General features: G+C 44.2%; 1 protein-coding gene across 1 annotated transcript in view; it reads left to right on the forward strand.

The window, feature by feature from the left end:
• The first annotated feature begins 6,765 nt into the window (after nt 1–6,765).
• The window catches only part of PTPRT (protein tyrosine phosphatase receptor type T), a 632,313-nt gene continuing 626,855 nt past the window's right edge, over nt 6,766–12,223 (forward strand). Inside the window, exon 1 of the mRNA XM_049650393.1 lies at nt 6,766–6,847. The gene's annotated coding sequence lies outside the window, so the exon portion shown is untranslated. The remainder of the gene's footprint in view (nt 6,848–12,223) is intronic.

A 12,223-nucleotide genomic window follows, 5' to 3' on the forward strand; every position in this document is an offset into this window, starting at 1 on the left:
TCCCCCTCTCCCCCCCTCTCTCTCTCTATATATATATATATATCTCAATATGTATATAATATATATAAATAAATATATATAAATATATAATAAAATATATATGTAAATATATATATAATATATATAAATATACATATATCTATATATATTAAATATATAGATATATATAAATTGGGCCGGTTACGTGACAGTGTTACTTGATACAGATTGGGAACACCGAATTTTCTTTGGCTACTCTTCCTTTGTATTTGGACACAGTTTGGCTCTTTCCCTTATGGGAGAGGAAATCACTGGGGACTTAGGAGTCTTGTCTCTGGTCTCTGACTTTATCCAAAGTCTTACACTGGGTCCAGTCCTGCTGAATTGGTAATGGATCCAGTTTCTGGATGGAGAGCTTCCCCTAAAGCGTCTGTTGCTTATGCGTCCTCCGCTTTCATGAAAGGTCATTCTGTTTCAGAGGCTTTTGTTTTTTATTTTTCTAGGCCTATTCACTGTCTTTTTTTTTTTTTTTCCCATTTGAACCCTGATATGACATAACTGGTTTCCACATGACAAGCTATTCTGGGGGTGGGATTTAAGGAAAGATGTAAATCCCTAGTGGGGAAAACAAACTCCACTCGGGATGGTTTACATTTATCCCATGGTTTGGCAATACTTTCCAGTTGATTCCCTTCAAATTGGGAGCTATCTCTGAGCTTTTCTGTTTATCCAGTGTTTATTCCCTCCAGCACTGTTACATTTGAAAAGGGAAGATGGGTCTGGATTCTTCTCCTTTCGTTTGGGTTCAAGGTGACACTTAAAACTTATAATGTGAAGTTAGGGCTCTCTCTGTATTTCAGCATTAATAGTGTATTTGCTCTTTTCACTACTTTTTGTTCACTTCAGTCAACTTTGGAGATGGAGTTTCTGTGAAATGGTACTCAAGCCACCATATTTTCTGAAAGATCTGGCATTCTTTCCACTCTGCCACGCTGGGTGATTATAAATACACTCTTGCACAGCCAGTATGACTTACTCTTATTAGAAAAGGTTTTCAATGACCATTTCACTGAAATGGCCCATTTATATGTCAAGTACATTATTGGATATGTGTTTCTATAAGAATAGAATAGCAACAAACAAAAGACTGAGTTCCAGGCTACCAAAAAGACACTGTGGGGCCTCCCCAAGCCTCCTTTCCCATGTGTTTATGTCAAGTTGCTGCAGTAGGTCTCAGTGGTGAGTGCCTAAACTAGGCAGTGGGATTAGGTTTTCAGAAGATAATGCTCTTGTTTTCAGTTCAAGATCTTAATTTTGTTGAAAGTGCCGCTGCTGTTGTTGGTGCTGGTATAAATGATCTAATTTAATTTAATTTGCTTCCTTGCAAAGAAGGTGATCCCTTGCCCAGCTGCTGCTCTGGGCATAGAGGGAGCAAGCAGGCTTGGAGATAAGCTCTGAACTTTATCAGACCTCTCCTAGGTTTATGCTAATGAGCAATGCTTAGAGATTTCAGAAACCTTTTTCCTAGTGATTGCTTTAACTACCAAGCAGAATATCCTCATGAGTCTTCATCTAAGGGGCCATCAGGATGGGGAGGGGTGGAGTTGATGTGGGATTATCTTTTTTGTCTGGTCTGTTGTTTTGCTTCCAGGTGTCATATCTGTGATGGGTGCAAGGCACATGTCTGGTGGAAGTTAGGTAGGGTCTTCTCTGTGTATTCTCTCACTGTGTGCCAAAGGAAGTTTTGTGACATGAATTCTGAGGGGTAGCAGGTATAGAAGAGTCAAGTGGTCCTTGATTAAGCCCTGGTTGTACCTTACCAGTTTGTTTCTATTCCTGAGTTCTTCAAACTTGCTGAGTCTTGGCTTCCTCCAACCATGTGTGAATTGGGTAAGTGCCTCAAAGACACTCAAAGATAGAGTGTCTCATTCCTGTCTATATTCTCAGTACCAAATAAGGTGTCTGCCAGATAGTAGGTTTGATAAGTGTTTCCCACATGAATGAATAAATTAATGCATGTATGGAGAAAGGAAATGGATGGATACTTCTGGAAAAGAAGATGGAATGTCACCATTGTGTCTCCAGGCAGACTCATTCCTCAGACAAATACTATTTGGGTATGAGGGGGTTCAAAGTCCTGCTATGACAAACAAATTGTGACTGGTGATGGCACAGCATGCCTCCCCAGTTCTTCTGTCTGTGGTCAGGTTGGGGGCATTGGAAATGATTTGCTGTCACTTATGCAGACATGTATGTACTTGAGAAAAGGGGGCACCAAACCATGCTATTTTCCCACCTAGTCTGCAGATTTACTCAGCCATGGTCTCTGTCTACTCAAGTATTTGACTCAGCTTAGTTGTGTTTTAGGATCCCATCCTTCAAGGTGGTGGGGATTGAAATCAGCCTCCTAGTTCAATCCTGGCATACACTCATTCTGGGGTACCTGGACCCCAATTTGCTTTAACACAAAACTGTTTTATTCCAGTATTTATGTGAGGCTCTATATCTAGAGCATAAGTTTTTAGGTCACATTAGAAGTTATGTAACGTGGAGGAGGCATCTAGACAGGCCATGGAGGGGATAGAATCCCTGTGTGAAGGACATACTTCCGGAATGAGCCAATGGAGAAGAATCTTTACACCAATGAAAAATGCTGTGCTTCTTGAAAATCATACTACATAGTCTCTGAACAAGTGTGCTCTATGTACTTCTTGACATATGTAAATATGTCAGTTCTCCTCCACATTGATTGTGCATTTATGTTATTTCAATCAAAATCCTTAAGGAATTACTGTTTAGAACTTGACAAAATTTATTCTAAGGTTTATATAGAAGCTTAAACCCATAAGAATAGCAAAAAAATATAATGTTTTAAAAATAAAAGGAGATTTACACAGTAAAAAGTTATAAAGGGTTATAAAAATAATTTAACACTACAAGCTATTTAGTTTAGTGGCTGGTGAAATGAAATATAATTGGAACAGAACAGAAAAAAATATAATAAAAAGGTTTGAGTATATGTAAATATTTATTATGTGATAATGGTGGATTTCAGATCAGCAGGGGAAAGAATAGATTATTTAATTAATGCTGCTAGGAAAATTGGCTATTTAGGGAGAAAGTTAGATCATTAACTCAGTCCGTATATGAAAATAGATTGCTAACATGTTAAATGTAGAAGAGAAAAACATAATGCCTTTGAATTTTATGTGATGTTCAAGCGAGAATATTTTAAGGGACACCATCAAAGATGGAAATTACCCTGACTGGTTGATATCATATGTGAAAATGAATGTTAAAAGTCTCCTAAACAAACATAAAATACCCTAATTTTCTATTCCCTCTTTTTCAGCATGGCTCCCCCAGAGAACTTATTCTCCCCACCTCTCTGGGTTCGCTCTGCTTGGTCACTGCCAAAGCTGCTCCACTGTCCCTGTCACAACCGCTCACGTTCGGCTCTCCGGTGGTGTCGTATTGCCAAAAACTGTGCTGCTCATGTTGTTGGACCTGTTGGCAGCATTGATTCTAGTCGGTCTCTTCTTCTCTTTGAAACTTGCTTATCATTTGGCTTCTAATCCCAGTACACTTAGTGGCCCTTCATCCATGGTGGTTTTCCCTGTTCTTCTTTGCTGGTTCCAGGCCTTCTTAGGGTGGAGTTGCTGCTGGGCCATTTTCTCCAGATACACAAGCTCCTTTGATGGTTTCATTCAGGTCAGTGGCTTGAAGACCATCTCTTGGCTGATGATTTCCTTCTTCTTCTTCTTTTTTTTTTTTTTTTTTTATTAAATCTCCATCCAGGACCTCTTTCAAGCTCTAGCTTGGTGTATATCCATCTGCCAACATGGTATGGTCATTTGGTTGTCTGATTGGTTTCTCCAGTACAGCAAGTAAACCACGAAACTTGTCATCTCCCCATATCCCCATTCCCAACTTGGACCGCCCCTGTTTATTATAAAGTGGGGAAAAATCTCATCATTAAATAACACAAATACAAATTAAATACCATCTTTTTCTATCTCCAGAGTTGGCAAACAGTGGGCTGTAGGCCAAATGTGGTTTGCATCCTGTGTTTGTAAGTAAGTTTATTGAAGCACAGTGACACCCATTCATTTACATATTGTTGGTGGCTGATTTTTGGTTACGATGGCAGGACTAAGAAGTTGAAACAGTGACAGTGTGATCTATAAAACTGAAAATACTTTCTATCTGGCTCTTTCTAGGAAATGGTTGCTGCCCCCTGCTTTATCACATCTATAGCAAAAGCTTGAGGTGAAGCCATGGCAGATTAACAGAAAGCATCTTGTTCTCTGTTGTCGGGTAGCCGTGTGCATATACATATACATATACATACACACACACACACACACACACATATATATATATATATATATATATATAGAGAGAGAGAGAGAGAGAGAGTGAGAGTGAGAGAGTGAGAGAGTGAGAGAGAGACTCTCAATTGGGACACTTAGTGAAAGGGATGCTCCAGGCAGGCAGGGAGGTACTATAAGTATGGATACTTATAATAGATTTTTAAGAATTAGATTGAAAACGGGGAAATGCAAGACAGTGATGATAATTAGAGGTGAGTAACATTACAGTTAATGGTTAAGAATAATAGAAGTCGGATATTGGTAAAAGCACGAGGTCTAACAGCAGAGAAGAGTTTTAGGGCCTTAAGGTTATCTTTGGAAAATTTCAATAGAAAATTGTAAAGCAAGCAGTTATTCTCAATCTCATGTCAGACAGAATGCTATTTATTAGGTAACACAGTGGCAGAGACAAAAACTCAAGTACTCCTTAAGCTGTATAGGGGACAGAATAGAAGATGTAAGACAAGAACAAAATGTTCAACGCTAATGAGTGCCTGAGAAGGACATGAGGAGACTAGTAACCTGGATGTTTGAAATCGTGGAGAATGGCCGACTGGAAGGAGCCGCTGTAATTAAGTGTGCATCTAGGGAAGTGGCAGGAACACAGTGCTTTGCAAGTTTGGTTTAGCAACGAGTCAGCTCCTGAGTGCTCTAACGAGGACCACAGAGTGAAGGTGTTTGTGGGAAATGAGACCTGGTCAACCAGCTTGTTCTCTTCCATCTGTGAGTTTTCCACGTGATGGAAAGAAAGGGAGTCGGGAGATAGGCTGGCCTCCGGCTGTGTGGTGAGAACTTCTAGTTCAAAATCATTTCTGCATGGTCAGTAGGGGTGCTCCAAGGTAGGCTCTGGAGGAACAACATCGTGGGTTGAATCCACAGCCCATGACCTCATGAAGGAATGTGTGTGGGTGCCCTCGGGGACACCACAGGACTGTAGGTATTTAGCAACTGAACATAAGGGACTTTGGCTTCCTATTGCCAGGCGTTACCAGAAAGTTTGTTTTGGGAAGATAGATTCACAGCACTGCATAATGGTATTCAGCCTTTTCATGGAAGCATAGTCCCTTTAACCTTGTGAGTCTATCCTTTGTCAAATGAATGCCAGGCTGGCTCTCATTAGCATGCGCCTTTTCAGGGTGTGCCTGATCTTCCTTAGTTGTTCCATCTGAGATCTCAGAAGGACAGAGGTGGAGACCTTCTTAGGAATCACCTAGTCCAGTGTTTTTCAACTTGAGGACCTGGGAACCTGACAAGAAGTGGTAATGCTTGAACTGCTTTTAGTATGTCAAGATGCTTGTGCGATGGTATGTCTGAGCTACACAGGTTCAAAGAAATTTCAGGTTTTTTGGGTTAGAGTTTGAGTGGAATCAACCTAGTGAACAAGGTTGGTGATCGCATGCTTCTCAAGAGCCCAGATGGGGGGCGGGTAGCAGTTGTGTTTTGCTTTGATTAAGAGAAGTTGGAGGGAGAGGTAATTTTTTTACTTTGGAAATTCTATTTCTGTAGTAGACAAGCCATTGAAAATGTGAGGGTCCAGGGAGAAGTATACTCATAGCAGAGGTCAAGAACCACTTGTCTAGTCCTTTCAGTAACCTGCCCCACTCCATTTTATTGATGATGAAATGTGTGCCAAGAAAGAAATGAGACAAGGTGACATAACCCACGTTTTAGGAAACAGAAACAGCAGGATCTGGCAGCTCTGAGACTGATATTTCAAGGGAAGATGAAGGAAACACATATGGAGACCTGGAAGCCACTTTCATGGCTGAAGAGTGGACATTTATTGAGGACCTACTGTGTGCCAGGTGCTGTTCTAGGAGATTCACACACATCCTCTCATTTAATTCTCTGTGATCCTGTGAGTTAGGGATTAATACCCAAGAGATTCAGATGAGGAAAGCAGGGTCCAGGGACTTGAAGGGATTTGCCCCAGGTTATTTACCAAGCAAATAAAGGAGCCTGGGGTTCAGAGCGAGGGTATTGTGGCCCCGCAGTCGACTCCACCCTGCCTTGGAGAATGTGCTTCTTCCCATTTGGGCTGATTTAGGGACATGTGAAGAGGATGGTCTTCCACAAAAAGAGAAACCACACACAGTGCTTTAAATGCCTCTGACTTGTTTCAGCATACCCCAGAAGCAGTACAGACCTGGATCTCTGTAAATATTGGATTCATTGATTTGATGTATCGGATTGTCTGTCCAAGGAGCTCTCCTGTGGAAGAGAGACTTTCATTGTTCCACGGGGCTCTGAATTCACTTAGAGCAGGTGGGAAAGTCCTAGAAAGGAGGCTGGTGGTGATTTAAGAGGAGGTGGGACTTTCTGTTAATTAGAAGAATGGACTTCTTTCACTTAATAAGTTCCGCTGACTCAATAAAAGGTGGAGCCATCTTGGCTGTGACAAGCCCCTCTGTGTTCTGAACTGATGATGGGAACCTCCTTTGTCTCTTGCCCCAAGCCATTGCTTCCAAAGCCTACACATCCCTAAGGCGAACTTGGTAGGTCCAGGGAGGGGCTGGAGGGGCTGTGCCACCTGGATCTGGTCCTTCCAACATCTAGCAATTCACCCAGCAGTGGCTGCTAAGAGACACTGATAGCTATGGCATCTGGCTCTAAATCCCCATTCAGTGTTTTAGCGGCCAGGTCTGGACCCCGTTATCCTAGGACAACATCGTATGTGTACTGAATGCTGTGCTGGTATCTTCCACATGACCCTCTCAGTCCGTGCTCTGCCCCTTCCACCCTGCTTACTGTCTTGGAAGGCTCACCTGGAGGGACCTCACCAGTGCCCTTTGACTTCTGTATGGCCCGAGATTGGAGGGAGGAGAGAAGACAGCGTGGTCTAGGTACTTATTCCCTGGACATCTCCCTGTGCCCTTGCTTGAGGCCAAGCCATGTCGTTGGACTGAAGGTCACTGCTCCTCTAGAAGGAGCCTCTCATCACTGTTTTCTGTTTGCTCTTGCTTGATTACAGTAACTGCTCCCTCCCTGTGATCTCTGCTGTCCTGAGGGGTGGAGACAGCCTGGCTCCACTTGCACATGTTCTTCCCTGTCTGCCCCTTTATAAATAGTCTCTTCATTTGAGCTCTCATGTATTCTCCTTGTTGAACATGATTGATACCTGTGCATTCTTTAGTTTGATCTTCATAAACACTGAAGGAGATAAACATATTATCATCATCACCCTCCTTTAAAAAATTTTTTTAACGTTTATTTATTTTTTGAGAGACAGAGACAGAGCATGAGCTGGGGAGGGGATGGGGGGGGGGCGGGGCAGTCACAGATTCCAAAGCAGGCTCCAGGCTCCAGGCTCCAGGCTCCGAGCTGTCAGCACAAAGCCCAACACGGGGCTCGAACTCATGAACCATGAGATCATGACCTGAGCTGAAGTCGGATGCTTAACTGACTGAGCCACCCAGGTGCCCCCATCACCCTCCTTTTTAAGTGAGAAAGCTCAAGCATAGAATGACCCAGTCACTTTCCCTGGAGTCACGTTGTCTGTAAGGGTTAGACACAGAAGTGGCATCCAAGCAGTCCTTTTTTTTTTTTTTTTGCCATTACATAAGGATGCCCAGTTCCAGCAGTTCTTTTCCAAGCAGGCCTAAGACACAGGGGAAGAAGAGGAAAAAGCAGGTTATATAATGTTTTTGGAGCCTGTCCCCAGACCTGTGTCCTCATCTTCACTCTCCAGCGGTCACTGCTGCAGCAGGTAGGAAGAGTCCAGCCACAGGGCGCTCAGAGCTCCTAAGGGACATAGTAAGGGAGCCTTGCAGAGTGATTTCCCAGATCCCTGAGCTGTTAACCTCTTGAGTTAAATTAAAACTTTATTGCTTTTGAGTTTGAGCTCAATAAAATGTTTGTAGTTTTACCCTAGCTTTATACTAAATGAGAGTGGTACCTCTTGTACCCCCTAGAGGCTGAGAGATTGTACCCCCTAGAGGCTGAGAGAGGTGGGGCAGTTACTGTGGTTATCTTGACTTTGCAGGGTTAGTTAGCACCACAGACTTGGGGACACCTGCTAAGGATGGGGAAAGCTCTAGTCCCTCCCGGTGTATGCCTTTTGTGCTTTGGAACCATTTGCCCCAAGCCTGACATCTGCTTCTGCGATGCATTTTGCTGAGCTCTCCTCAGAGGGGGCGGTCACCACAAGGTGTTTCATTAGGTGTCTCAAAAAGCCTCATAACTGCAGCCTGGCTCACCTCTCCCCTGTGGAGCTGCTTTCTGCATGAGGCAGGGGAGGGGGGATGGTTCAGACATAATTTGCATTGGCAGCAGGAATGTTATTTTTGCATTATAAAGCACGGTGGGTGACCTTATCAGAAATGGGAGAAGGGAGCAGGCAGCAAGCAGGTCTGTGGCTCCTTGTGACACGTGGGGGTTAGTGTGCCATGGGGGTGGTGGGAAGGTGTTAAATCCCTTAGCAGCCTGGCCCCATCTGCTCACCTCCTGTGCTGACCCCAAATAGGTCTGTCTGTGTATAGATATCTCCTGCACGCAGCAGGCGTGGCTGTCTCGTGACCAGGGGTGATGACTTTGGTCTTTATGAGCACCCCAGGGTTGAACCTGAGCTCTGGCCCAGCTGGAGCTTTGGTTCTTCTGCCCAGGTCTCCCCTGTCCTCATTTCCCAGAGGCTAGACTGGCCCTGATTTCCTGAGGGGTTGTGACATAACCTAGCTTGCCCTCGAGCACATGCTCTGTCTGGAGTTGTCCATTCCCCAGACTAGACCGCAGAGCTCTGTTTACACTTGCCGTGGGTTCCTGTAGCCAGCCCACAACCTGGAAGCATTCTGACGTGCTCTTCACTCAGTCTTTGGTCCATCCGTGTGCAGCAGGTGGACGTACACAGCACTCACTGCACAGGCTCTTGATTGTCAATAGGATAGTCTGGGATTATAGTTTTTAAAGTAATTTAGTGGTTATTCAGCAAGAAGCCGAAGTCAGACTTCTTACAGGCCACATCGTCTGTCTCTCTTGCTTACACACACACAGACACACACGCTTCGGTTTATGATAGGGAATAGATTTATATAAAATCATGAACCATCAGACATCCTTGGACAGTCAAATAATACAGTCCCCCATTTTTCAGATGAAATAACTGAGATCCAGAGGAGGAGTAAACTTGGCCAATGCCACACAAGTTAGCTCTTTGTACTTTCCCCAGACTGAACCTCGTTCTGCTAAAGTTATCATATGGGGAAAAGAAACCAAACAGAAACAATTCGTGACTTGGAATGAGGTACTTGTTTGACTGCTATGATGATCTTGAGAATCTTCACACGCTCAGGCAAGGGAGAGGGTGGGCTCCTTGCAGAGCAGTGTCCAGGCCCGTTGTCCTTAAAGGCAGCACCTCTCCTTTGTGGGGCCACTCCCCTCCTCACCTCACCTACATGGTAATGGGGGTTGGCAGTTTATTTATTTATATATTTTTTATTTCTTAAGTTTTTATTTTAATTCCAGTTAACATACAGTATCATATTTCAGGTGTACAATATAGTGATTCAGCATCACTCGGTGCTCATCACAACAGGTGTACTCCTTAATCCCCATCACCTATTTAACCCATGGGGGGGTTGACAGTTGAATGTGATGGTCTAAGGTCAGGAAGAACACCAGCTTTTCTCAGAAGGCTGTATCTCAGAGACCCCAAGCTCAACACTTGGACACATTACTAGCAAGTATGGAGAGAAAGTGCCTGGCCAGTGAGGCTGAATGGAGAGGCATCGGTGGGCAGGCAGGGAGTAGAGAGCTTGTCAAATCCCAGTAATCCTATCTCCTAACGCGGGTCTGAGCCCAAATAGGGGCTCATACGGATGGATGGATGGATGGATGGATGGATGGGTGGATGGGTGGATGGGTGGATGGATGGATGAATGCCAGAAAAGTATAAGAAGTCAGAGGAGTCATCTTGTTGAAAGAACCTCAAATTCAGGTGGTCAGGTGGGGGGGACACTGTGGTGGCAGGAGCACTGGCATCAGGCTGATCTCTGAAGATGAGTTTATAAGACTTGTCACTTTTCTCTTACTTTTTGAATTTTACAGACTTCCTACCAGGAACCTATGTTGTTTTTCATCACAAAAACATTTAAAAACACTATTGCTGCTAGTGTTTTCCCTATCATTCCTGCTACTGTAGCTGCCAAAGATGTTTTGTAAGTTTTTTATGAAAGTGAAGTGAAATCATGGAGTTAAAGTGCCTAGCACAGTGCCTGGTACACAGTTGGCATTCAGAAAAAGCTCCCCGCCCCCTCAAGCTCATCTGCATAAATGCTGTTCCCAGCATGTATATTTAACTTGACTGTTGAGTTTTGAAGTTCAGTGTTTTTCCTCATTATCTTCTATTGTTCTGACAAACTTCATTCAGGTTCTTGATCTTGCAGTTTTCTTGGCTGGATTTCTAAGATTTCATATGCATACACACTTGCTCACATTTATTTTTTCCTGGCCAATTACAGAATTTTCTTCCTAAGGAAGGAGATGTACTCTCTGAGGTCATCGTAATGTGATGATGTGTGGCCAAGTTTTCACCCCTTCCTTCACCCTGATAAGAATGTGGTGCAGAGGTGGCTTTAGTCCACTGCAGGAGCCCCACAGGCTCGCTCCCCTCCTGGCCACCATGAGCGTGGCCCCTTTTTCTGTACGTCTCAGGGAACTCTGTGCCCTCAGTCCATTCCTTTCCCCCAATAAGTACCTGTTACACCTGCCATGTTATTTATACTTCTGCTCTTTGGATTCTGGCCAGCAGAGGTTGTCACCCTTGCCAGTTTTCTTTGGAGAAGTGACAACTTTTGAGATGCTACCATCTGCCACATTCACCTGAATCACTTCCAATTCAGGAGTTTCTGCTTCCAAAAAGAAGTAATTCCTTGGGTTGATTTCTGACAGGTCCGACTTGCGGCAGCTGCTTGAGCAGAGGCAGTGGTGGGAGCGGCCAGTCCGCGGGGGTAGGAAGAGTGGAGTTTCTGTGGTTGCTGCAGAGTCGTGCTAATATTGTGATTCCGTCAGCACATGAAGGTGGTTTGTCGTGCTCATGATGTGCCCTGTGTAATTGCTTATTTACCTCCCGCCTGTGATTGCCTATTGGAAGCTATCAATAGCTGCAGCTTATTTCCCAGATCTCTTTAGGGAAGCAAAGTCCATCTCATACGGGGAGGAATCCTCTAACTGTCGAGTTTCTAAGCCGAAATTCCTTTGGAAGGAATGTAATCCACATGCTTACTTGGCAAGTGGAGAATTTGTGATCTAGGAAGTGAGTTAGCTTCTCCAAGGTCACACGAGGCCTGATGAGATGTGGCTTTCCTAACCTTGGCCTTGCAGAGTCTGGCTGCCCGGCTCTCTGCTAGGAGCAGCCCGTGTTTTGCAGGCACTGGACCCTTCTCTATTTATGTGTCTTCTGGAGTTTTGAAAACGTTCTCAGTGCTTTCACTGCAGAAGGCAGTTCCAGCATGCGGGGGCACCTGTGCATCCGTGTCTGGCTGCCTCTCGTGAGACCAGGCTGCTGTCGCACAATACAGGAGTGTTCTGATGCAGGGGATTTTTCTAAGAGTGGGCCTTGTTGCAGCAGCGAGTGGTGCCAAATTTTAGATGTGGAACTGAGCTAGAATTAAAAAGTAAAACTCACCGTCTTAACAAACAAATGATTGCAACAAACGTGGCTTCTGTAACGTGCTGAGACCTCGGTGTGGTGCTGCTGGTGAAGTGGGGAACAGGGCGGGATGCGGGGCCATGTAGCCGCTTTGAATGCGGAGGTGGGAGGCCTTTGGGCCAAATTACAGTGTTTTAAAGAGGGTGGCAAATTTTGACTTGAGCCGGATTAAAGCTTTTAGTTTTTCTTTCCCAGAGTCCTAAGTATTTAATGAGCTCTGAACTAGACA

Source organism: Panthera uncia (assembly GCF_023721935.1).
Source record: "Panthera uncia isolate 11264 chromosome A3 unlocalized genomic scaffold, Puncia_PCG_1.0 HiC_scaffold_11, whole genome shotgun sequence".
Classification (NCBI taxonomy): Eukaryota; Metazoa; Chordata; class Mammalia; order Carnivora; family Felidae; genus Panthera; species Panthera uncia.